Raw genomic sequence first — 27,735 nt, 5'->3', positions numbered from 1 at the left:
GTGAATATTCTTTTAATATACACTTAAATATTCCCAATAATGCTCACATAAATGAAAATATTGATATTTGAATTATAAGCTGATGTATTTCTTAAGAATCAAATTAAAAGATAAGAAGCAAATAGGTATTTTAAAATATTTAAATTCAGTGATAACTAAAAATATTATTAGGGACTGTTGAGCAGGAAATTTGCAGGAAAATTATGTATATTACATTTTCCAATAATACTCACAAATGATAATATTTGGATCAGTAATTTAAAATATTTAAATTCAATGATATTTAAACTATATTAATTAGGGTCTGTTGAGCAGGAAAATTACTGTAATACTCAAACAAATGAAAATATTGATATTTGGATCATAAGCAGATAGACCTGTTAAGAAGTTAATTAGAATTTCAAAATATATAAAGTGGGAGTTAATTAGCGTAATCCAGGTGGATTTTAAAGTCAAACGTGTTATTCGTTTGTTAACAAAACAACGAGAACAAAAAGAGGAATGAACGGATTAGCCGATGATACATGCATTCATCATGAACGGGAGATTTTTTTAATTCGTTCCCATAATCAAGTGTAGTGTCCCACAAATTGACATGTAATTGATTTAGGTACTTGTTCTCGTTTAAATGCAATTTAAACGTTAGAACGAATGAGGGCAGGCATCTTGTGCCATTGTGATCTAATTGAGCGGATGCTGCCGACGGTAAAAAAGAGATCCACTCCCGACACGGTGCATCGACACACCGAAACCCCGACCGAAATCGAATCTAGTTAAAATTCCACGTGGATGCGGGTAATTTCGTTGCGCCTAGTATTACAAACAACCCCCATCCATCACACGCCATTACACGAGAAATATTAATGATTGCGTTTTGTTGCAGGTATGTGAGCTGGGCTTCATCCACCTCCCCCTTCCCCCCTTTTGCCGCCCATGGTCCCGAAACGTTCGACGATTAAAATTATGATAAGTTTTCCCTCGTTTCCTCCGAACGGATACAATTCGTAACAAGTAACAAGTAAGTCTGTTTTAATAACACGGATTACGTAGTTTATTGCGGATTAAGCCAACTCCTGGAGCACTAATCTCCAACGACAACGCTCGGATGAAGTCTATTGTGCTATGTCGTTCTGTTGGAAGTTTTTATTCAAACAACAACCGCCTTAAGATGTTTATGACTGGATCGATTGCGTTCCGTTTCAATTGGAAAAGATCATCGGCTTAGCAATGGAAACCGGCGTTGAAGATCTGCCCGCAGTGATACGGAAATTCCTTCTTACTATGTTTTAGGGTAATTTAGGTTGGCTGAACTCGTAAAAAATTATTTATTTAATGTTCACACTGCATTCGTGTGTGTCAATTCGTTTAAACGAGCATCCATGCTGTAATGTAAGTGTGATTCAGATGAACGGTACATCGTTAAAAAGGTCATTAAATTACGCATCCAACGATACCCGACTCGTTTCGATCGGCTGAAAAATGGCCGAGTTACGGCCGGTTAAAGTTCAAATTCCGTGCAATTTCTGACGATTTCATGCAATTTCGTCATTTCCTAAAACAATTCAATATTTTATAGTTTTTATTTTTATTCAATTACTAATAATGAATTAATATTGTGAAACTTGACATATTGAGTGGGAAACTTTAGGCAAATGACGAAATTGCACGAATATCGTCACAAATTGCACGAAATTTGAACTGTAATCGGCTATAATTCAGCTATTTTTCAACCGATTTTTATGAGTGGGGTATCGTTAGATGCGTAATTTAATAGTCTTTCTCAAAGTTGTATTTGCATGCAATTTCTTCACGTGGATAATTTTTTCCAGCGTCAATTTATTGCCGCAAACTTTACACTCTTATTTAATTAACAATATTATAGATTTAAAATACATAAGATGAAACAGAGGATAGGCAAAAGTACGCAGGTGACTAAATTGCACGAATATCGTCATAAATTGCACGTAATTTCAACTGTAATCTGCTATAATTCAGCTATTTTTCAACCGATTTTTATGAGTGGAGTATCGTTGGATGCCTAATTTAATAGTCTTTCTCAAAGTTGTATTTGCATGCAATTTCGTCACGTCACTAATTCTTTCCAGCGTCAATTTATTGTCCCAAATTTTACATTTTTATTCAATTACCAAAATTATAGATTTAAAATACTTAACATGAAACAGTGGATAAGAAAAAGTACGCAGGTGACGAAATTGCACGAATATCGTCACAAATTGCACGGAATTTGAACTCTAATTGGCTATAACTCAGCTATTTTTCAACCGATTTTTATGAGTAGAGTATCGTTGCATGCGTAATTTAATAGTCTTTCACAAAGTTTTAATTGCATGCAATTTCGTCACGTGGCAAATTTTTTCCAGCGTCATTTTATTGCCCAAAATTTTACATTGTTATTCAATTAACAAAATTATAGATTTAAAATACATAAGATGAAACAGAGGATAGGCAAAAGTACGCAGGTGACGAAATTGCACGAATATTATCACAAATTGCACGGAATTTGAACTGTAATCGGCCATAACTCAGCTATTTTTCAACCGATTCTTATGAGTGGAGTATCGTTGGATGCGTAATTTAATAGTCTTTCAAAAAGTTGTAATTGCATGCAATTTCGTCACGTGGCTAATTTTTTCCAGCATCATTTTATTGCCTAAAATTTTACATTTTTATTCAATTAACAAAATTATAGATTTAAAGTTGTAACATTAGATAGGAAAAAATAAGCAGATAAGGAAATTGCACAAAAATTGTATAAATTGCACGGAATGTGAATTTTAAACGGCCATAACGCAGCTATTTTTCAAGCAATTGTTATAAGTAAAGTATCGTTAAAAGCATAATTTCTTATACTTTTTTAATCAATCAGAATAAAATGAGTGGGTGTCTATTCTTCGGCAGTAAATCGGTGATATTATCTGTTTTCGATTGTAGCCGAATCGATGATCGGAAGAATGAGCAAGCACTTAATTAAACAGCTCAATTCGAAGCTAACAGGAAGCCAAACACGGTCTAATCTTAAGTGTCGCCCGTATCAGCCCCCGACGACGTATTTCACGTATGGAAACGTGCCTTCGTCGCTATCTCATCTTGTCGATAATGCAATGGCACCGTAAATTTTCCCCGTTGTAAATTTAGTAATGTAAAATCGATGGGAGTTTTACGATATTATAAATACCGGGCGCGTGTGTGTGTGTGTGTGTGTGAGTACGTATATGTACGTTCCTCAACTCACCCCCGTTATTATGTTACTGAGTTACGTTCGATGTTCCTTATCTGCCCCGTCCCGGGAACCGGTTAAGCCGCGCGAAAAATAATATGAACCGTGCAAATCTCGGTTTTCGGTTGTCGGAACGCGGAGTTCAGTTTGCGGTCGGCCGGGCCGGCCCATAAATCTCGAATTCCGAACCGGATTCCGGGCGGCCCCCGTTGCCAAGTTTAATGCCGCACACAACAATTACATTCTGCATGGCGGTACTTCGTTAGTTCGTCCGCCGCCCAGTCCGTTTATGAATCGACGTGATCGATTGGCCGACGCGGATCCGCGAAAAAACGTTTATGTGTGTCGAGAGGGCGAAAGGGAAAAAGGGGTGGCGTGACACGACGCGAACGACCAGATATATATAAGTTTTCGGGCGACAATAAAGGCGACGCACGTGCTGCAAGCAATAAACCATAATAGCGGGTCCAAACGTTCGTTCCCTCGCAACGATATAATAGTTTCGGGGACATTAAAGACACTTCTCGCCACTTCTTCCATTCGTTTCAATGCAAAATTACACTTCGGTCATTTGCGGAACGTTCACCGAAAGATCCGGGCACGTTTCTATTCTATAAAACTACTCCGCCGGTTCCACAATTGTTTTATTTCGCCGTTGAAACGGTTGAATCGGATTAAAGTCATTATAACCGTCCTACAAACACTACGAAATTAACTCCGCCGAATTAAGATAAGAAGAGATAAGGAGCAAATCACTTAGAGATATTGTAATGAGCTGTTGGGTACAGAATCTGTCAGAAAACTGACCCAAATCGTAAACTCAACCTCTTAAGAATCAAATTGAAAGGTAATAAATATATCAGCCTTCTAAAAGTTTTAAATTCAAGGACATGTTAATGGACTGAAGCCCACAGGAAAAGGGTGGTTGTCTATCATAAATAATAAGCACACAAGTGACAATATAATATTTGGATTATAAGCTGGTAGGCCTCTTAAGTATCAGATTAAAAGGCAAGAAATAGATGAGTCTTTCAAAATACTTATATTCAAATATTTTTGAAGTATTATAAGAAACTGTTACTTACGAAACTGCAGCAATACTGCTCTTAATTATCTTTAGTTATTTACCCTTTAAAAATCCATAAATAATAAGCACACAAGTGACAATATAATATTTGGATTATAAGCTGGTAGGCCTCTTAAGTATCAGATTAAGAGACAAGAAATAGATGAGTCTTTCAAAATACTTATATTCAAATATTTTTGAAGTATTATAAGAAACTGTTACTTACGAAACTGCAGCAATACTGCTCTTAATTATCTTTAGTTATTTACCCTTTAAAAATCCATAAATAATAAGCACACAAGTGACAATATAATATTTGGATTATAAGCTGGTAGGCCTCTTAAGTATCAGATTAAAAGACAAGAAATAGATGAGTCTTTAAAAATACTTATATTCAAAGATTTTGGAGGTATTATAAGAAATTGTTACGTACGAAACTGAGGCAATACTGCTCTTAATTATCTTTAGTTATTTATCCATTAAAAATCCACAAATAATAAGCACACAAGTGACAATATAATATTTGGATTATAAGTTGGTAGGCCTCTTAAGTATCAGATGTAAAGGCAAGAAGTAAATGAGTCTTTCAAAATACTTATATTCAAAGATTTTGGAGGTATTATAAGAAATTGTTACGTACGAAATTGCAGCAATACTGCTCTTAATTATCTTTAGTTATTTACCCTTTAAAAATCCGCAAATAATAAGCACACAAGTAAGTAGCAATATGATATTTGGATTATAAGTTGATGTATCTAGAGTGGTTTCAATTCCACAGAAGTACTTGAACAGTCCTGGAGTCGTTTTGCTCCACCGTTGAAATGGCAAAATCATATTAAAATCATTTTAATCTTGTCCCAGCCAGTAGGAAATTAACTCGAGCAAATTTCATATAAAGTAGGACGCGTTTTGTTGTTGCATCCCCTCAAGGATCTGTTTTTAAGTTGGCCGTAACTGTTGGCAACATCCCCAGCAATTTAAATCACCTAATTACTCGTTATCAGTCCCGTGCCCGTTTTAGAAAACATAATACTTTATACAAATATAATGCGGCCCCGTCGAAATTTACAGTTTACAAGTTTCCCAATTAACAAGATTAATTTTCTTCCAGATAATGTGCGAGTGCAATGTTTGTGTGTGCCGAGCGCCACATTGTCTCCGCGTTTTGCACAAAATGACATTGTTACGTCTATACTATCCGGCGGCGGACCCGGTCCATAAATACGTAACCCCCCAAACGCCGCCTGAAAGAACGGGGGGTTAATAATTAGTTAATTAATGCGTCGAGGTGGAGGGTTTGAGACGATTTCGGGTCTCATCGGGTCTTAACTGCATCGTTATGTCTATTTAATATTAGTGCTTCACTTGTTGGGGGCGTTTCCAAACCTGGACTTACCTAGGGTTGCAGTATGTATGACTGGCATTTTTCTATTTACAGAAGTTAATTAATCCACTAACAAGTTTAAAATACAATTAAATTTAATTTCCAGTGAAATAATCGAATTAAAAAATTATTTCGATTTACTAATTGTAGAGTTATTTACGGAGTATGTACTACAACAAAAAAAAATAATAATAATGATAAAAAATAATCGTGCTCTGTGATGAGTTCCAATTAAGCACTGACGATAAGTATCGGCCGTTCGGAGCGAGCGTCAGCTTTCGAAAACGCCGCCGCGTCCCGCTCGTAAATAATAATCTAATTGCAGATAACCTCTCGCGTATTTTAACCGTTTTTCATATTTTTTTAATTGCCCTTCGATCGCTCGAAATCTTTCCGGGTGCGTTGACCGGTTTTTCCGGGCAACGGGGCCGGCGGTCCTCTTTGAACCTGCCCTCGTTTCGGTTTTCTCTCTCTGTGTGTGTGTGTGTGTGTGTGTGTGTGTGTGTGCGAGTGCTTTGTGTTGTGTTTTTATGCACACGTGAGCTCGGGGTGATTGATTTATTGGTCATTTGCCGTGGTTTAATTGCCCCGCTTGCGGTGCGGCGCAACCGTCTCCGGATAACTCGGTGAACGATGGTCGGATTTGATTTGGTTTTTTCTGGGTCGGTTGGTCGTTTTTCAGGTGGGTGAAGCTGCACCCGATGCAGGAATTTCGGATCTTTTATGTACTGAAGAAGGCTCAGAGGTTTCTATGTAATGGCAGATGTGTCAATGAGTTTATAGAGTAATTGCATCGAATCAGAAGTGTTAACAGTACAAGAATTTATAGTTTTTATGGACTAAAAACCCAAAAGTGTTTACAGTACAGGAAATTAGAGCTTTTAATGACCTAAAAAAATCTAAAACTCAAAAAAAAAGTAAAGGCTCTTTTAAAATTTTAAGGTTTCTAGGTAATGACAGCTTTGTCAGTGAGTGTAAAGAGTAGTTCTATCGAATCAGAAGTGTTCACAGTACAAGAAATTAGAGCTTTTAATGACCTAAAGAAAACCTAAAAGTAAATATGCTTGACTCAAGAAATAGAGGCTGTTTTTAAAATTTTAAGGTTTCTATGTAATGGCAATTTTGTCAGTGAGTGTAAAGAGTAGTTCTATCGAATCAGAATTGTTCACAGTACAGGAAACTGGAACTTTTAATAGGCTAAAGAAAACTTAAAAGTGAATACGTTTAACTCAAAAAATAAAGGCTGTTTTTAAAATTTTAAAGTTTCTAAGTAATGGCAGTTTTATCAGTGAGAGTTTAAAGAGTAGTTATATCGAATCAGAAGCGTTCACAGTACAGAAAATTAGAACTTTTAATGACCTAAAGAAAACCTAAAAGTAAATGTGCTTGACTCGAGAAATAGGGGCTGTTTTAAAAATTTTAAGGTTTCTAAGTAATGGCAGTTTTGTCAGTGAGTTTAAAGAGTAGTTCTATCGAATCAGCATTGTTCACAGTACACGAAATTAGAGTTTTTAATGGCCTAAAGAAAACCTAAAAGTAAATACGTTTGAGTCATAAAATAAAGGCTATTCTTTAAATGTTAAGATTTGTAGTAATTAATTTTTGGACATTCCTATCTTTGTGTTGTTGTGTCGAGATTGCGGGTAATGAAAATTCCTCCCGGCATTTAAATTACGGACAAGAGATAAACACATAAACACACAGAGTGATCATCGATTTGAGGAAATACAATGGAGGATTCGCCAGGCGGAAGACTACATAATTTATGTTGATACACGTAAATCGTAACGGGAGCGTAACGTGTTCGTTTTTGATTCGGAAGGAATCGCGGAAGCATTAGCTTCCCAAAACGTTCCTTTTTTTATCCAACACGGTGCAATCACGAAACAAATAAACCCGGGGGGGATGTGGAGGACGTTAAATCAAAAATACCTACTCGTAAATAGGCATTATCATAAATAACACACAGCAAGTATAAATAATGGCGTGTGCATCTGTTCGAAATCGGTTTATCATAAATCTGGATTTCCTCCGCGTCGAATTCACACAGATATAAACGTTTTACAAACGATATTACATGTATATCATCCGACAAAAATGGTTTGTTATTGGAAAATTGGAAAATCTATTGCTGGGGGGTGCAGTTTAACGTTAATCAACGTTTATTAACATACATTTAATTTTCAGGTTTCGAGCCGCGTGGATTATTGTTATTTTTCAGCCCCTCGTGGCGGCCGCCACGTCCGCACGCATTAAAATTAAAAAATTATATAGATTTACCCCCCTTCGAACCCCCCTTACAATTTCTAAATTGCCTTGAACTTTATCAAAGTTGGTAATCAAGTTGGCGACCGTCGTGAATAAATTATATAATACGCGGCTTTTTTTATATTTTCCTGTCCCCGGGGCTAAGAACATGGGAAACGGCGGCGACTGATATTTATTCGCCTTCGATTTTTCGCACCGGGTCGACGCACTGCCCCCGACTGACACACGCTAATTGGGGTAGAAAAGATTAAAAACAAGTCACTATTTTAAATTATTTCAACTCGATGATATCAGGGGTTGTTTTGCGAGGAACCTGCAGGAAAACATCACTAAATTAAACGATTATTACTTTTTTTAAAATTAACATTTATAAATAATATACACACAATTAAAAATATCATGTGATAATGTATAAATTGAACGATATTTTAGGGTTATTATAAAGGGTTGTTCTATGTGAAATCTGTAATAAAAATACCCTAAACTCTATTCTGTATTTACCCTTAAAATTTATAACTAACATACACAGAAGTCTAAATATAATATTTAAATTATAAGTGTATCTTAAATATCAGGATATTTTATTTTTATTATAAGAGGTTATTTTATTTGAAATATTTAAGATAGTTTCCTTAATCAATATTCTATATCTATATCCCCGCAAATTTACAATTAATATACACAGAAGTTTAAAGATTATATTTGGATTATTAGTTGATATTTATATTAAGTATAGAATTAAGAGGTAAGAAATAAATCAGTTATTTAAAATCTACAAATTCAACGATATTTTAGGGTTATTATAAGGGGTTGTTCTATGCAAAATCGGTAAAAAAATTACCCTAAACTATATTCTGTATTTACTTTTATACAAGTGATATGTGATATTTGGATTATAAGCTGATAAAATCTTGAAATTGAAACACACAAAAGTAAATATGCTTGACTCAATAAATAGAGGCTGTTTTTAAAATTTTAAGGTTTCTATATAATGACAGTTTTGTCAGTGAGTTTAAAGAGTAGTTCTATCGAATCAGAATTGTTCACAGTACAGGAAATTAGAGCTTTTAATGGCCTAGAGGACACCTAAAAGTAAATATGCTTGACCCAAGAAACAGAAGCTGTTTTTAAGATTTTAAGGTTTCTATGTAATGACAGCTTTGTCAGTGAGTTTAAAGAGTAGTTTTATCAAATTAAAAGTGTTCACAGTACAAGAAATTAGAGCAAGAAATAGGGTTATTATAAGGGGTTGTTCTATGTAAAATCGGTAAGAAAATTACCTTAAACTATATTCTGTATTTACTTTTATACAAGTGATATGTGATATTTGGATTATAAGCTGATAAAATCTTGAAATTGAAACACACAAGCTAATATTTATTCCCCAGTTCGATTTTCGCATCGGATTAAACCGTTGCCCGAACAGACACACGCTAATTAGAGCATTTGTTTAAACGCGGCCTAATGAGTGATGATTAGAAGTCTTGGCAATCAAACGCCGCTTTCATTTATACACTCGCCGGATTACATATTAATGCGCCCATTCATTAATCGTCTAGACCGTGATTTGTGCCTAGGAATTATGATACAAACACAGACAGATAATTACCGGTAAATATTTAAACGCTTCCAACTCTAATGTTTCCAAAAACTTTTCTGACCGAACTGATTACGGACGCCACACTAATTGCGCCCCTTCAAACATTGGCCCTTTTATCGCGAAGCACATTAGTACAATTGCACGCCGAAAACAACGATAATGCGGCCCGACAAAACCCAATAAATAAATCAATTACCGGCCGCGGGGTGCGGGAGGGCGAGCTAATCGTTCGGACTGTCTCGCACGACGATACGTTATCGGTGACAGCCATAATACACAAGCCCCGTAATATAGAACACATTTCTAGTCGGCCCGTTTAACCGATTATTTATCATGAAAGGCAGGTCGGCTGCCACGTCTTTTTTCTTTTTTTTCCTCTTGTTACCATCGATCCCAGACGTTTATTTTCCGTCACCTCCTCACCGGACGCGACGCGACGTCCGACGGTGCGCAGCCCCGGCTGCGCATCACCGCCGAAAACCGAATCGTTCGTACATTTTAAATGGTTTCTAAACAGCAACGGCCGTAAAATTTTTATTGTCCGGACGTAAAATTATGCACACATACGTACGCAACGTGTTTTATAGTTTTAAGTAAAACTTTTACGCGACAGGAGGGTGGTGAAACCCCGGTAATGCGATAGGGAATTAATTCGTCGTTTTTTCCGTTGACAGTCTTCGATGCGGGGCCACAAATGGCGTGCGGGGCAAAGGTTACGGGGTGTGGAGTGCGCCCGGCAGGAAAATTCATCAATTTTGATTAGCATAAGATTAACTTAAGGTGAATAATAATACCGTGCCTCTCGTTTTGGACCCTTCATCCCTAATAACATCCGACTTGGGTCTGGTAAACGAGACTTGTGCATGAACTAAGTAGTTCTGACATTAACATTGATTAAATATTCATTTAAAATTCACCCCTTAATCGTGTGCGCGACTACCCTAATTATTTAGCGCAATCCCTCAAGTTTTCCTCTCCATTTGTACTTATTAAATAAGTGGTCGGGATTATAACATGTTACAAACGTTTACGTGGGGATCGATAAGCGACCGTCTCGAAATCCTCTGATATATTGGCCCTCGGCTCCCGGAAAGTGGAAAAACCCGAAAATATGCCTCGTACACCGTTTAACCGACCGGCGGTGGAGTCCTCCACCGTCGGGACGACCGAAAGAAAAATGTTTGAACTTTTAGGAAGCAAACGGGGAAGGAATAAATCAGGACAAAACAGAATGGCACCCATTTATCATCCTTATACTCTTTTATAGTGCGTTGTTTTGACAATGAAAAAACGGGGAACAAACGCAAGACCAAATGGGACGATTATTTACTACTCCGGAAGTCGGTCCTTGTGTCTTTCGCCTTCGGACACACTGAACTAACTTTTGTATCACTTTTTTAATATTGAACCCGGAAAAAATGTTGTGACAGCCACAACGGAAGTATTATTCGGCCGGACCTGCGCACTAGGTACAGGGCACCTTCCTGCGCAGCTGCACGTTCATATTACGTCTTTACTCCCTGAATACACAGTAATAATATCCAATTATTTACTACTCCAGAAGTCGGTCATTGTGTCCTTCGCCTTCGGGCACACTGAACTAATTTTTGTATCACTTTTTTTAATATTGAACCGGGAAAAAATGTTGTGACAGCCACAATGGAAGTATTATTCGTCCGGACCTGCGCACTAGGTACGGGACGCCTTCCTGCGCAGCTGCACGTTCATTTTATGTCTTTACTTCCTGAATACACAATAATAATAACCAATTATTTACTACTCCAGAAGTCGGTTGTTGTGTCATTTGCCTCCGGACACCCTGAACTAACTTTTGTATCACTTTTTTTAGTATTGAACCCGGAAAAAGTGTTGTAACAGCCACAATTGAAGTATTATTCGTCCGGACCTGCGCACTAGGTACGGGCAACCTTCCTGCGCAGCTGCACGTTCATATTATGTCTTTACTTCCTGAATACACAATAATAATACACCTCCTAATGAACCGTTTTTTCGTCAGATTACGACGCTAAATAACGTGTGTTCCCCTCGATATAAAATTAATTAACATATTACACACAACAGCCGTATTTGCATAGATCACGAGATACATTCGCCTTATAAAGCGGCACACCGGCACACCGGCAAAAAATCGCAGGAAACGAACCGACACGGAATATTAGCATCATTAACAACCCCGAGTACATTTGTCACAATCAAATAGATACGCCACCCCCAGTTTTTTATTCCACGTTAACATACTTTTTACAATTACACCCCAAACAAATTCGCCTTGGGAATCGTTCCGGGGACCGCGTCCCCCTCCGCTTGCCCGCAAGTCCCATTTTAATCCGACGCCGGGGGACCGTTCGAAAATTACACGTGATAAATCTTTCATCTTCGCCCGGCCACCGAAAATCACGGGGATATATTAAGGATGCCGGCCCCGGGTGGGCGTGTAAGGAGTCCCTGATTCATCGGGGGTGTGGAATCGGCCGGCATAAATTCCGGGAGTTGCTGATCGCGTCGATTTCCAACCATATTTCGGCTACGGTTTCGTTCTAATTACCCTCGGCGCGTAATTGCCGGCTAAAAATCGTCGGGGAGAGATGACACTGCCCGGGGGACCGGGCGCGGGAATATTAATCAGCCGGCCTAATTAGTTTTAACCGCCGACTCGCATGCATATTGATTAATCGTCCGCCATGAAATAAAAATGGACAGCGTCGCTGCTTAAGGACGGTTAAAGATTATCGTACGACCCTCTTATGCGGCCGTGAGTAAATTTTCCCGAGCCCCGAAATCGACGGTAACCGTTTCTCACTTATTACGATTATGGGACTACGTGTTAAAACGGCCCGATTTTCAGATGGGGGGCGGCCGAATCACGGTCGAGATAATGTTCTGTTGGATGCGGTCCAGGAGCCCGGGTCTGGCCCAAGGTCCTACATACAAATACCGACATCATCGCCTTATAATGCACTGCGGTGCCGTTATTCCAATTCGATTCCCCGACGTTGTTTAAAAATGATCTTCTCTGCGGATTTATGTGGATTACGGTAATGCGTTCAGTCGTCATTGAAAACGGGAATTATGGACGGAATTCGTCTGCTGCGCATCTCATCAATATCATCAACTTGCGCAGCCTGTTGTCAAAATTGCTTTGTTGCGTTCATTCTGCGGTCCGACTTGAATGAAGACATTAATTATGGGCGGAGCTTGTCTTCTGCGCATCTCACCAAAGAGGTCAGTGTGCGCAGTTCTTATTGAACAAAGATTAATATTTCCAAAGCAACGATACTAATGTACAATTTCGAACAGAGTCGACGAAGTCGAACATGAGGTGTGCGTGTAGCGGCCTAATTGAACGAACCCAATCCGGTTGTAATACAATAATCGCGTTGTAAGTTGCATCTTGAAACAAAAAATGCCCATTGTCTGGGGGTCCGTAAACAGACAAGCGGCCCCGCAGCGTTCGTTGCCCAAGACCCGTGCTCGCCAATCATTGTATTTCGAACAATTCGGTTTTAAATACTAATTACGAAACGTGGCCCGGGGGCCACGGCAACATATTTGCTAATTAAGTATTTATAAAACAATGAGGCGCGCATATTTACGTTACATATGTAAAATATGGCTGGAACATTTCGGGGCTCGGGGGCGTGTGCTCGTTTGCTGTTCGCTCGCCTTCACCCCCACAGCCCCCACAGCCCCCACCGGCCGGAGTTCAAATATCAATTTATTTTGTTGTGCGCGTTTTATTGTTGGGGGCCCCCGTTCCGCGGGAGTTGTTTATAGATGAAATTTTAATGTAGTGATTATGATGTTTTCGTTTCACGTTCGCCAACGTTGCGAACGAGTGGTTTCTTACCCCTTTTATTACAATAAATATCACGATAACTTTGGGAGGGGTTGTAATTTCAGATTTTATGGACGTTTACCTGAACGGCTAATTGCGATCGTTGGGGCGGATAAACGACTTGCGGGCCTCTCCGAACTGCCATAACTTAAATCTGTTGACGATATCGCATCATGTAATCGCGATAAATGAACCCGCGGAATTTATTCGCCTCCCATCTTCATCGCAAACATTAATAAAACATTTTTAATCATCCGACCTAATAAACCGGAGTGGCAGCTCGCGACATTCCCGCCAAATTTCACGTTATTTTGTTTTTGATGCACGTACAGAAATATTATCTGTAACAAGCCTTTTCGTTGCCCTTAATATAATTGCGCATCTCGAACAGCCATTAGGGCCGTACAATTTTTTTTACGACGCACATTAAACATAATTCGACGATGCCATGTTTTTTCTGCGTCTGTCTGGAAACGGGACATAAACATATTCAATCACTTACGTGCGTCTCAGGTCGACTTTTATGTAGATTATTCCGTGGATGATTATCTAGAATCGATTCGAAATACATTACTGGAATTGGTACAATTTATCAATATTTATATGCGTATATTTTATTACGTTGACAAATTGACTCTTTTGTTGTTATTGCACTAAAAGTCAACGCTTTTAATTGCCCGAAAATTGTGGGTGGGGCTTCGTTCATTCTGCGGTTCGACCGACTTAGGAGCTTACGCAGGAATTGTGGGCGTGACTTGTGTCGTTTATTCTTCGGTCCGACGTGCGCATCTGAGTATGCGCAGTCCACAGCCTGAATTTTGGGCGGTGCTTATAATAAACATATTCGATTACTTACGTGTCTCCAGATGATTATCTTGAGTCGCCTTCCAATACATTACCTAAATTGGTACAACTTATGAATATGTATAAATGCACGCGTATAAAGTTGATAAATTGACCCCTTTGTAATTGTCGTAAACGACTGTATTCAGTGTCGACCGAGGAGCCGGACATACAGTTTTAATTAGGCGGGAATTTGCAACCACCACCGGCACCGTCATCGATTCCGTACCCCAGAAACGGAAACGGTGAATTGTGCCGAAACGGATCGCGGAACAATGGACAAACAAACGCCGCAACGGGAATTGACCGGTTCGCCGGCATCCATAGATATCGGTGGATGCGGTCCTTGATGAATGGCGTGCACGAATAAAACGCCTCGGGTCAATTCCCATCGAAACCATGGCGATACACACACACACATGCACACGACGTTTTGTTCCAGTTTATCGTTCCGACGCGGGGACAATGCTCTTCTTACAAATCGGTAAAACACCGCCAATTTTTTTCGTTTTGTTTTATGTTTCGTTGTTCCTGTAATTGTAATGGAACCGGTGTTTGTTGTGGTTGTAAGGGACAAACATCGATACGTTCGAGCGTTTAGTGCCGGTAATTCCCATCCTGAATAATTAAATACTAATTGCACACGCAGCTCACTTGTTATTTTCAACGTGTGTGAGTATGTAAACCGTGTGTGTGTGTGTGTGTGTGTGTGTGTGTGTGTGTGTGTGTGTGTGTGTGCGCGGTCATAACTTGTTGATAATGTCGCTGTTGCATTTGGCGTCACAACGGAAACAATGTCCTGCGGTTTGGTTTTGGCTGAATTAATCAACGACTTTCTCAAGGACTGAATGCTGTGGTGAATTTGTCGGGTTACTTCCTTAAAAATTGATGAGGGTGTCAGTCCAATAAGTCCTTGTCTCTTCTCTGATTTTCTGGCTTAGAAATACTAGAAATTGTGCCTGTTCGACAAATTCTCCTCTCAGATATTTGTAGTCAGTATTTATAAGATTTTTAAGTATTGGTGACCGCTCAAAATCGTTCAAAAATTATGGTGGATGCTCTGGGAAAATAAAAGTGACAATTGTGCTGGTTTGTCAAATTTTCTTACAAGATTTTCTGTCCTAAATTCACTTTAGACCATAATTTAATGTAAATCTAATAAATTACCTGTTTGTAGCTAGTATTTAAAAGATTTTCAAGTATTGACGACTGCTCAAAATCATTCAAAAATATGGTGGATGCTTGGGAAAATAAATGTGTCAATTGTGATGGTTTATCAAATTTTCATACAAGATTTTCTGTCCTAAATTCACTTTAGATCATAATTTAATATAAATCTAATAAATTACCTGCTTGTAGTCAGTATTTAAAAGATTTTCAAGTATTGATAACTGCTCAAAATCATTCAAAAACTATAGTGAAAGCTCTAGGATACTAAAAATGACAATTGTGTTAGTTTATTAAATTTTCTGGTCAGATTTTCTGTCCTAAATTCACTTTAGAACATAATTTAATGAAAATCTAATAAATTACCTGCTTGTAGTCAGTATTTAAAAGATTTTACAGTACTCACGACTGCCCAAAATCATTCAAAAATTATGGTGGAAGTTCCGGGATACTAAAAACAACAATTGTGTTAGTTTATCAAATTTTCTTACAAGATTTTCTGTCCTAAATTCATTTTAGAACATAATTTAATGTAAATCTAATAATTACCTGCTTGAAATCAATATTTAAAAGATTTTCAAGTATTGACGACTGCTCAAAATCATTGAAAAATTATGGTGGAAGCTCTGGGATACTAAAAATGACAATTGTGTTAGTTTATCAAATTTTCTTGCCAGATTTTCTTTGCTAAATTCATTTTAGAACATAATATAATGTAAGTCTAATAAATTACCTGCTTATAGTCAGTATTTAAAAGATTTTCAAGTACTCACGACTGCTCAAAATCATTCAAAATTATGGTGGTTACTCTGAGATACAAAAAGTAACAATTGTGCCAGTTTATCAAATTTCATTAACTAAATTCAGTATTGAAAGTGTGCTCAGTCATTTGAACATTTTGGTGGATGCGTTAGAGTTTTAAAAATGACAATTGAGGTAGTTCTTTTGGGCGATTTTCTCTCCTTCCTTGCCTCAGACGATAGTGTAATATGGATTGAATAAATTTAACATTAGTGGTAGTGTTTCGAATGACAAAACCAGTATGCATAACCCATCGCAATCGAATGGCGTCGCGCCACCGGAAACCCCGTAGCGACGCCCGCCAATTTTTCAATAAAACCCCGCCCGTTTGACACCGTATCCTCAAACGGGCGACCGCAAAACCGGGGATCGCGTCTCAAACGGGCGTGGGGGATTGTTCAATTGCGATCGGCAACGGTGCGGTCGCATTACACACACACACACACACACACACACGAACCGAGGATCAGTTTTGCGTTTTGCAATCGGAGACGCGGACAAAAGGTGTTCGGGTTTTGATGACGGGGGCGGGCGGGAATTGATTCGCGGGTGCATCCGCCCCCCGGTGGGGGACTAATGTAATAACCGTGGAAGGTGTTCGAGGAGCTCGGGCGCCGACAATTTAGCGAAATAAGCCGCAGCCCATCACTATAATTGGGTCCTTAAAATTAATAATTTATTCGTCGCGCACCCTTTACGGAAAGTCTAATGGCCGCGGACGTATTAATGCCACTCAAATTGTTTCGCCTCAAATGTATAATAAAGTAGATTTTTAGTGGCGCACAAAAGCAACCGTCAACGTGGAATTTATCCTGGGAGTAAGTTCATTCCAACTGGGGAACGCAACAAAAGTGTAAGACAATCGGGGACTTAAACTCCAGATGCACTTTTCACGTAATAAAGAATTATAAATATAAAGTTTCGCTGTCAGTTGTGTTACGTCATTCATTTCCACGTCCTGCGAGACTAGTAATGGGGGGCTCTTTTGAAAAGTTCACGGAACGTCGGAAAGTTTGCACTATTGTTATAATGCAGTGTTTTCTAGTCCGCGAGTTGTTAACAACTGATTTCTGTCTTTTTACAAATAAAACGTTGCTGCGGGTTTTCTTCACATTTTCCATCTCTGTATGATATCGAGTGCTGCATTAGTAATACAATGAAATTTTTGTCAATTATCTTACAGGCGACTTCCTTGTATTTTTAATGACAATTATGTTAGTTTTTCAAATTTTCTTACCAGAGTTTCTGTCCTAAATTCTCTTTGGAACATAATTTAATGTGAATCTAATAATTACCCGCTTGTAATCAATATATAAAAGATTTTCAAGTATTGACGACTGCTCAAAATCATTCAAAAATTATGGTGGAAGCTGTGGTATATTAAAAATGACAATTGTGTTAGTTTATCAAATTTTCTTACCAGAGTTTCTGTCCTAAATTCTCTTTGGAACATAATTTAATGTAAAACTAATAAATTATCTGCTTGTAGTCACTATTTAAAAGATTTTCAAGTATTGACGACTGCTCAAAATCATTCAAAAATTATGATGGATGCTCTAGGATACTAAAAATGGCAATTGTGTTAGTTTATCAAATTTTCTTCCCAGATTTTCTGTCCTAAATTCACTTTAGAACATAATTTAATGTAAATTTAATAATTACCTGTTTGTAATCAATATTTAAACGATTTTCAAGTATTGACGACTGCTCAAAATCATTCAAAAATTATAGTGAAAGCTCTGGGATACTAAAAATGACAATTGTATTAGTTTATCAAACTTTCTTACCAAATTTTCTGTCCTAAATTCACATTAGAACATAATTTAATGTAAATCTAATAATTACCTGTTTGTAATCAATATTTAAAAGGTTTTCAAGTACTCACGACTGCTCAAAATCATTTAAAAATTATGATGGAAGCTTTGGGATACTAAGAATGACAATTGTGTTAGTTTGTCAAATTTTCTGTCCTAAATTCACTTTAGAACATAATTTAATGTAAATTTAATAATTACCTGTTTGTAATCAATATTTAAACGATTTTCAAGTATTGACGACTGCTCAAAATCATTCAAAAATTATAGTGGAAGCTCCTGGGATACTAAAAATGACAATTTTATTAGTTTATCAAACTTTCTTACCAGATTTTCTGTCCTAAATTCACTTTAGAACATAATTTAATGTAAATCTAATAATTACCTGTTTGTAATCAATATTTAAAAGGTTTTCAAGTACTCACGACTGCTCAAAATCATTTAAAAATTATGATGGAAGCTCTGGGATACTAAGAATGACAATTGTGTTAGTTTGTCAAATTTTCTGTCCTAAATTCACTTTAGAACATAATTTAATGTAAATTTAATAATTACCTGTTTGTAATCAATATTTAAACGATTTTCAAGTATTGACAACTGCTCAAAATCATTCAAAAATTATAGTGGAAGCTCTGGGATACTAAAAATGACAATTTTATTAGTTTATCAAACTTTCTTACCAGATTTTCTGTCCTAAATTCACTTTAGAACATAATTTAATGTAAATCCTGTTTGTAATCAATATTTAAAAGGTTTTCAAGTACTCACGACTGCTCAAAATCATTTAAAAATTATGATGGAAGCTCTGGGATACTAAAAATGACAATTGTATTAGTTTATCAAACTTTCTTACCAGATTTTCTGTCCTAAATTCACTTTAGAACATAATTTAATGTAAATCTAATAATTACCTGTTTGTAATCAGTATTTAAAAGGTTTTCAAGTACTCACGACTGCTCAAAATCATTTAAAAATTATGGTGGACGCTCTGGGGTACTAAATTTGACAATTGTGTTAGTTTATCAAATTTTCTTATCAGACTTTCTATCCTAAATTCACTTTAGAACATAATTTAATGTAAATCTAATAATTACCTGTTTGTAATCAGTATTTAAAAGGTTTTCAAGTACTCACGACAGCTCAAAATCATTTAAAAATTATAGTGGACGCTCTGGGATACTAAAAATGACAATTGTGATAATTTATCAAATTTTCTTATCAGACTTTCTGTCCTAAATTCACTTTAGAACATAATTCAATGTAAATCTAATAATTACCTGCTTGTAATCATTATTTAAAAGATTTTTAAGTACTGACAACTGTTCAAAATCATTTAAAAATTATGGTGGAAGCTCTGAGATACTAAAAATGACAATTTTGTCTTTTTAAAAATAAAATTTTTGTCAATTATCTTATAGGCGACTTCCTTGTATTTTTAATGAGTAACTCAATATAAATTTTAAGCATCTAACATAATCTAATAATGTTCATTAAAATAACTAGTTCTAAAATATGGTTTTAATCCCTCGTTACATTTTAATAATTCATTTGTCCTTAAGTCTAAAAGGGTACAGTCGACTATGGATAATTGAGAGGCTGTAATACTCTTATTACATTGAATATTTTATCGAATATCATATCAAAATGTTACTTGATGTATTTATTTATAAAATATAAAATTTGTCTGCCGTTTCTCATTTATTAGAAGTTGAAGTTTTAAGTTCTTTTCCTTGTCTTAAGTAATAATTTTTGAGATACAATTAGTGTTTATATTTTATTTATTCTTACATCTATTATTGATAAAATATACATTATATTAGGGAGGTCCATAAATTCCTAAATATAAAGCCGATAACTTTCATAAATAACAATACGTATTAAATATCACCAAAATGAACTAAAAAACAAACAGCCAGACATACAATTTGTTAACGTGCTATTTGTTTTAGTTTTGCACGGTTTCGTGCCGTTGCATATTTCAGTCATTATTGTTTATTATAAATCGAGGGCCGGAATAAAAGCGGGGGGACGGTTAATTTATCGAAAGTCACTGTTGCCAACCGGACTGGCAGTTGAGCATAGCCGGCCGGAGCACCGGGATTTTTACTGTAAATATTTAGAATTAATTACTCGTAGTTTACGGTTTTGTCATTTGATCGCCGCCTGAATTTTACATGTTTGCGTTGTATAATTGATTGGAACCGATTATTAGGTAAACACCGGCAATGCACAAGGATTCAATTCAAATAATTGCGCACCTGCCTCAAAGATCCGTGTTTGTGGATTTAATTGAATTGGCCCCCGTGCACTTTTAGATCCCGTCCGGTCCCCCGCGGTGTGTGTCTCTCTCGCTAGTTTGTTTGTTTTACGCATCGATTTTGCCGGGCGGACTCTCTCTTTCGTGCCACGAAAAGTTTCCGCACTCTTGTCCCCGTGTCCCCGTTTCGCGGGACTTGAACCCTTTCAGTTTGGCCAGCTGAAGCTTCACTTCGACCGAGATTACTGGCGGAAGGCTCTTAATGAACGTTTGCTGTCTTGGAGACTTTGAGTTGACGTTTTGGGTGGATGCGTCTGTCCCTTTTAAAATTGGCGGATGCGCCTTTCAGTTTAAATATTGGTGGATGCACCATCTTGTTTAAATGTTGGTGGCTGCGCCTGTCGTTTTAAATATCGGCGGATGCGCCGATTCCTTTAATCTATTCCATTCAATCCCGACGAGACGTATTCATCAACCGGCGAAGCCGTAAAGTTCCCGACCGGATTTTTTCTTCCCACACGACAAAGACGAACAACGCCAACTTCGACGATCGATCATAACTCTTTATGTTGCCAGATAAAAATTATAGAAATACAAACAAAAAAACGTCAGGAGTTCGTGAGGGCGCAATCAATCAACATTCAGGCCCATCAATATCAATCCGGTGGAACGTTACCAGCAGCCTCTTCCCCGCTTCCTTAAACCTCGACGAGATTAAGATCACAATTAGTCCATCTCATCTCATGGTTGCACCGATATCGATTCGCGTCCCGAAACGTTTGCTAGGCACGTAAGGTGCATTACTTTATTCCATTATCCCCGGACGTTGTTCCTTCAGACGTTTATGCACTGTCTGATGTCGGGAACGCTCGCCCGGAAATCGAATAAAGAAAGAAAGCCTTTCAGGCATCGGGAATCATCGACTGAATTAGGTAACAAAATGGTAAAATTGTCAAACCACTTTTACTAGTTACTTAAAGAATATATTTCAATTTTGTTCAAGTGAATTATGCATTCATATTCATAAATGATAAATTAAATCTTTATTTTTATTTCAATTTACAAATTGATACTTACAAAGATGATCAATTTAATAAACGGCAAAATTAAATGTCACCAAAAATGAAAACATCCTTTGGTCTTAATGTTAATATTAAATTTTATCAAAATCAGAAAAATGTTTGATAATGATATTATACCATTTTCATAAATGACAGTGTCACCAAAAAAAAATAAATTTGATAAGTATTTAATGTACAAATTGCACATATTAATTAAATATCACCAAATACAGAAATATCTTTGATTTTAATGATAATTGATATTTACATACAATAGAAAAGAATATAAATTTAATAAGTGACAAAATTAAATATATTTATTTATTCTTATATCGAAATGGTTAATTAAAATAAATCAAATCACCAAAGACAAAAATATCTTTGATCTTGATGATAATGTTAATGTTAATATTAAATATTACCTAAATCAGAAAAATGTCATCATAAAACACAGTATTAACTATCATCAAAAACAGATAACTTTAAAACCTTTAAAGTTCAAATTGCAATTTTTAATTCAAAACCTTAAGCTGACAAAATTAAATATCACCAAAAACAGAAACATCAATATCAACCATAAAGATTTGCCCGTTTTTGGTGATATATTTATACAAATTATCATGTTTATATTTTAAAATATCTGCAACTTATCCATTTCAAATGAAAAGCATAATTTTATTAAATTTATTATAATTGGATTTTTCTTTATTTGGAAAGAAATTAATAATGAAATCTGTTTTAATCATTGGTAAATTCTTCAGTAAAATTACTAAACTTCAAAGTATGAATGAATTACAATAATATTTTGAACATTGTAGACAACAGCAATCCCTTTAATATAAGACTATTTCACTACGTTTGTTTGTAGTCGTTGTCTAAGTTTCTAGTAGTATGAAACTTTGACAAATTATACATCAAAAGAAAGTCAAATGTATGTACTTTCAAATAATTAAAACAATTTAACTATAACTTCAGCCATTCTAAAGTTATAGCACTCCAAAAGTTTTTCCATGAATGGCTGAAACTTTCGTTCACAACATTTAACTTCTAACTCTTAATCTAGTCGATTTCTAAGTTTCCAAATTCAAAATTATGGTGAATTATACATCAGAAAAACGCTTTTTATTTTTTTTTTTATTAATTTATTTTAAGGGAAGTTGTAAAATTATGAATTTTAATATAAAAAATTAGGTCAAACTAAAAGGTAAAATGAATTGGGATTTTAGTCATTTTTAATTTGATCCTCACGATTCGATGTAGAAAAATTAACATACTTCCCCGACATGTTTATGGATGGCCCGCGTCCGTAACAGTTTTAAAGGAAATCCTTGTAAAACGTCACCGCCCAATCCTCCATCAAATTAAAAACCCCGCACAACTTTCGAAACGATTCCCGGATTAAATATCGGACACGACGACCGATAAATGTTGAATCAATTGAAGTTTTTTTCGCCGTTCGGCAATGACCGAAACCGAAGCGCGAAACAAAATTAGCGCAATAGAAAGGACAATGTCTTCGTAACGTGACCGCAGCCAATATCGGACCGCTCCATATGGCGCGTATCAGGCTTCGCTCGTTTTATTTTCATCGGTCGCCGGCGCCAATCCGAACTTTCCGAAACTTAATGAATCGAAGTCACCAAACACGGAAAAAACAAAACGACGGACGTTTAATTGTCCCGCCGCCGAAACGCTTGATAAACATCGAGTGCAGTTCGGGTCCATGAAATTTTTCGATGGGCGGATGAAAATCGCTTAATACGTACGAGTTTGTGTGCACCGGCGGGGGCACGTACGCCGGAGAAAAAGGGAAAAAACAAACAACCAGACGTACACTCGTTAACGTGCTATTTGTTTTAGTTTTGCATGGTTTCGTGTCGTTGCATATTTCAGTCATTATTGTTATTATAAATCGGGGGCTGGAATCGGAGCGAGAGGGTTAATTTGTCGGAAGTCACCGTTACTAGCCGAACTGTCGGTTGAGCACCGGATTTTTATTGTAAATTAATTACTGAAAGAGAAAATGTTTCAGATATTATCTCGAATTACTAATTAACCAGTGAAAAATATGGATTCGCTGAGTGACCAAATAATTAAGATGGTATGTTCAAAAAATTAAAAGGCTCTCCTGATTTCAGTTTTCCCGTTAAAGTTGTGAAAAGTAATCAAATAAAATTAGAATGGGGCGTTCAAAAAACTAAGAGGCTCTCCAGGCTATAAAATATTCACTTTTTGAAATATCTTTATGAAATTTACAGAAAATATATAAAAAACAATGATGAATCTATTGCTGAAAACAGTATGTTTTTAAAAGTTTCAGTTTTCCCGTAAAAGCTGTGAAAAGTAATCAAATAAAATTAGAATGGGACGTTCAAAAAACTAAGAGGCTCTCCCGGCTATAAAATATTCACTTTTTCAAATACCTTTATGAACTTTACAGAAAATATATAAAAAACAATGATGAATCTATTGCTGAAAACAGTATGTTTTTAAAGGTTTCAGTTTTCCCGTAAAAGCTGTGAAAAGTAATCAAATAAAATTAGAATGGGGCGTTCAAAAAACTAAGAGGCTCTCCCGGCTATAAAATATTCACTTTTTCAAATATCTTTATGAAATTTACAGGAAATATATAAAAAACAATGATGAATCTATTTCTGGAAACTGTATGTTTTTAAAGGTTTCAGTTTTCCCGTAAAAGCTGTGAAAAGTAATCAAATAAAATTAGAATGGGGCGTTCAAAAAACTAAGAGACTCTCCCGGCTATAAAATATTCACTTTTTGAAATATCTTTATGAAATTTACAGAAAATATATAAAAAATAATGATGTATCTATTGCTGAAAACTGTATGTTTTTAAAGGTTTCAGTTTTCCCGTAAAAGCTGTGAAAAGTAATCAAATAAAATTAGAATGGGACGTTCAAAAGACTAAGCGGCTCTCCCGGCTATAAAATATTCACTTTTTGAAATATCTTTATGAAATTTACAGAAAATATATAGAAAACAATGAAGAAATAATTGGTGAAATCTGCATGTTTCTAAAGTTGTTAGTTTTGCTGTAAGAAATAGTCAAATTGATTAAATAAAATGAACAAGAGAAAAAGTTTCAGATATTATCTCGAATTACTAATTAACCAGTGAAAAATATAGATTCATCAGTAGAAATAATTGATTAATATACTGGCTGATACTGACCATCAATTTTAAACAAATGGTGAATGTGACACAATGATTTCCATAAATGGTGAATGCGCCACATTGATTTTAATGATTGGTGGATGTGCCACGAAGATATCTCATGTGTCCAATAAATGGTGGATGCGTAGTTTATTTTAACATTTAAAAATTCAATTTGGCCGTTGTTATTGACTGCGAACCCGTCTGTGCACGTTAATATTATATATTTAAATCAGGTCGATCCGCCATCCATAACGCACACAAAGGACTACAATAAACGGACAGATGGAGTATCTGGAATCACTTCCGGCCGCTCCTTTGTCCGGGGACTTGGCCGAGTGATATCTTCAATTATAGCTGTATCCGTTCGAGAACGAGACCCGAACGTTGTCTTCGATAATCGATATCTGGTGCATGGAAAAATGTTTCCCAGTAATCCACCACCGGCGGCAAACTAATAAACAACGGGATGTGAACCGGGCGAAAAGTTATCGCTACCGGATTCATTAGTATTAGTGTAGCGCGGTGTAAATTCCTGTGTTGATACCAATAACGTCTCTGGAGATGATGGAACGGTTCCAATAAACCGGTGAAAGAATTCCGGTCGCCTCTTGCTTTAATAACACAATATTTACTCCCCCACCACCCGGCGGCGGCGGAGGGGGGGGGGTTTGCAAAATTATCATAAATTTCGCAATTCACTCGGAATAATGAAATAACTTCGTCGCGATTTTTTCCACCCCCCCACCGGCCCCCGGTTCCTCGAATTAAATACAAGAGAGCAAAACGAATTTAATTAAGCATCTCGAAATTCCGGACGATGGGCCGTCGCGTCTCTGGAAACGGGCCGAGAAAAAATATTTATTAAAACTTCATCGGAATTTCAAATGCTTGTTCCAGGGGCCCAATCTCGGACGTTTCGTAAAACAATTCGGCCGAGGCGAAATGCAAGAATTCAAATCCGGTGAAACCGGTCCGGGAGGCGGGGGGGCGGCGTCGGGATCGATTTTTTCCGACGGCGGCGGCCACGGTGCGGTGTCGATTAAAACATCTGTCTGTGACGCGAGGGCCGGACGAGGCCTCGGGGGAAATAAGGGACGGACGGAGATCGCGACGTCGACGGCGTTAAGTGGCGGCCGGACCGGCCGTGACAAATTTTTTTAGCCGGGGTTTCGGGGGTCCATCGGATGGGACGGCGGCGCGGCGCCGGAGATCAATGCGAATTTGACCGGTTTTTGGGCAGAAGTTTTGCCCTTTGTTTGTAACTCCGATTGTTCAATGGTTTTTCCACAAATGAATTAGTCGAATTAATTTCACTTATTAATCAGTAATCCCACTAATGAATCAAATTGAAGGTGACTCCAGCTGATCACCATGTACAGCAAAACGAAACCTGTAGTCATCACTGAAGAAGAACTGATTCCATCACTCATCCCGAAGCTGTTATTCCCCACACTCTCCAATCCCTACGAAAATTGGACCAGCAGATCTGTGCCTTCCATTCCCTGTGTCACCGAGTCTACAGCAAACCTTTTTATTATTAACAGGACGCTACATAAAACATTGTGACAACTTACGTACGAAACATTAACGCCAAAAACTCCTATTTAGGTCAAGGATCCCTCCCCCGTCCCGCCCGCCGCCTCTCCACATGGCGTAGACAAAGCGTCGAACGGCGGGGTCATTTCTAAAACGTCACTTCGGGGAACGAGTGCCCCGGATTCCCGCACGTTCCTGTCCAAATTATTCCCCGTTTTTTCCCTTTCTCTCTCACTCCCTCTGACTCGTCATGGAACGGGTTGACGGATCGCGGGAAAGTGTCGTGCGAATGCCGAACGCCCAATATTGACTTGTAGCGGCCGAAAAAAATATATAGAAAAGTCTCAAGTCAGAAGTCCCCCGCCCCCACGCCGCCGTGGAGGCTTGTGTTCAATATAATGCGGCGACGGAGATAAATTCTTTGACGGTCGAACAAATGGGGTACGTTTGACGGAGGACAAATAACCGAAGGACATGGAACAATTTACTGTCTGTTTTAAATGTATGAATGTTATTTACATGATCTGTGACTTTTTAATAAAATGGGGGAGGAAATGTACTACATGTTGTTCAAATTTATTCTTTGTGTTTGCTAATTTTTCTCTTTTCCATTAGCGTATTATTTAAAATTTATGTAAAAATACACAACACTTCTCAATATACAATGTTATTTAAAAGATCAATGTTCAATAAAGAAATACGTCAAAACGTAATCATCTAAAAGCTCAAAACTAAAAGGCTTTCCTGTCCATAAAATTGTTCATATTTTATATTTCTTTATGAAATTTATAGCAAATATATAAAAAATAGTAAGGAATCAATTGTTGAAAAGTGCATGTTTCTAAAGTTTTTAGTTTTCTTATAAAAATTGTGAAAGGTGGTCAAATAAAATTAGAATTAGAAGTTTTACATTATTTCTTCATTAAATTTATAGCAAATGTATAAAAGACAATGAGGAATCTATTGCTGAAAACTATATGTTCCCAAAGTTTTTAGTTTTCTCGTAAAATTTGCGAAAAGTAACCAAATAAAATTATAATGGTACATTCAAAAAACTAAAAGGCTCTCCTGGCTGTAAAATGTTCAATTTTTCATATTTCTTCATAAAATTTATAGCAAATATATAAAAAACAATGATGAATCTATTGGTGAAAACTGTATGTTTTTAAAGGTTTCAGTTTTCCTGTAAAAGCTGTGAGAAGTAATCAAATAAAATTAGAACGGGGCGTTCAAAAAACTAAAAGGCTCTCCCGGCTATAAAATATTCACTTTTTGAAATATCTTTATGAAATTTACAGAAAATATATAAAAAACAATGATGCATCGATTGGTGAAAACTGTATGTTTTTAAAGGTTTCAGTTTTCCCGTAAAAGCTGTGAAAAGTAATCAAATAAAATTAAAATGGGACGTTCAAACAACTAAGAGGCTCTCCCGGCTATAAAATATTCACTTTTTGAAATATCTTTATGAAATTTACAAAAAATATATAAAAAACAATGGTGAATCGAATGGTGAAAACCGCAAGTTTCTAAAGTTGTTAATTTTGCTATAACAAATGGACAAATTGATTAAATAAAATGAACAAACGGAAATTTCTCAAAAAGAGTTTATTTTATTCAAACTTGTAGTTTCGTGTTTCTTTTAATTGAACATAAAAAAAAACAAA

At 36.7% G+C, this 27,735-nt stretch overlaps 1 protein-coding gene and 1 long non-coding RNA gene across 2 annotated transcripts in view; one reads left to right on the top strand and one right to left on the bottom strand.

Moving 5' to 3' along the window:
- The window catches only part of LOC109600906 (uncharacterized), a 119,442-nt gene that overhangs the window by 50,311 nt on the left and 41,396 nt on the right, over positions 1-27,735 (top strand). The gene's annotated exons all lie outside the window — the stretch shown is intronic.
- Positions 15,731-18,312, bottom strand: LOC109600908 (uncharacterized). The gene is made up of 6 exons (XR_002191636.2): positions 18,239-18,312; positions 18,069-18,153; positions 17,886-17,970; positions 17,644-17,787; positions 15,972-16,056; positions 15,731-15,873 (listed from the first exon to the last, which is right to left on the bottom strand). It is a non-coding gene; the product is annotated as an uncharacterized LOC109600908 (long non-coding RNA).

This window comes from Aethina tumida, chromosome 6, assembly GCF_024364675.1.
Source record: "Aethina tumida isolate Nest 87 chromosome 6, icAetTumi1.1, whole genome shotgun sequence".
Classification (NCBI taxonomy): Eukaryota; Metazoa; Arthropoda; class Insecta; order Coleoptera; family Nitidulidae; genus Aethina; species Aethina tumida.
The sequence above is the reverse complement of the archived record's forward strand: the minus strand, read 5'-3'. Positions and strand labels throughout refer to the sequence as shown.